Source organism: Neophocaena asiaeorientalis, unplaced genomic scaffold (assembly GCF_003031525.2).
Source record: "Neophocaena asiaeorientalis asiaeorientalis breed wild unplaced genomic scaffold, Neophocaena_asiaeorientalis_V1.1 scaffold603, whole genome shotgun sequence".
Taxonomy (NCBI): Eukaryota; Metazoa; Chordata; class Mammalia; order Artiodactyla; family Phocoenidae; genus Neophocaena; species Neophocaena asiaeorientalis.
This window is the reverse complement of record NW_020175662.1, coordinates 657,022-657,506: the sequence shown is the minus strand read 5'-3', so window position 1 is coordinate 657,506 and position 485 is coordinate 657,022. Positions and strand designations below refer to the sequence as shown.

The following is a 485-nucleotide window of genomic DNA, read 5'->3' as shown; positions in this document are numbered from 1 at the left end:
TCAGTCGACAGGGCCCTTGGCTCTGCCTAGACCCTCTGCAGGCCTCTCCTCTTGGATTCATTCAGTAAGAGGCACAAGTTCTGAAACCAAGCAGTACACTCTGGGGCTCCTGGGCACAAAAGTCTTTCCCTGTCCCCTGTTTCTTGTTTGTAGGAAATACGCTTTAGTCAGCCTCCATGACCTTCCCTGAGTTCCAAAGAACAGGTTTAAACAGTTGCTAAACAGGGAAGGGAGGGGATCCAGAGACAAGGGAGGAGCAGTGAGGAAACGATAGTGTAGCCTTGGGGCAGGGTCCTGGCTCCTCCTCAAGGGACACACATAACAATATCTCTGAGCTCTTCTACAGCATTAAAACCCACACCAAATGGAAGAAGCTAACTACCTGTTGAAGCGCTCTTCATTCCAGAGAGAAGGTCACAGTTCGATAACCTTGACAACTGCAGAAGCCATCACCAGACCACCAGACTCCAGATGATCTCTGGATT

General features: G+C 49.9%; 1 protein-coding gene across 1 annotated transcript in view; it reads right to left on the bottom strand.

The window, feature by feature from the left end:
- CCDC175 (coiled-coil domain containing 175) overlaps positions 1-485 on the bottom strand; it is a 65,781-nt gene that overhangs the window by 53,789 nt on the left and 11,507 nt on the right. The gene's annotated exons all lie outside the window — the stretch shown is intronic.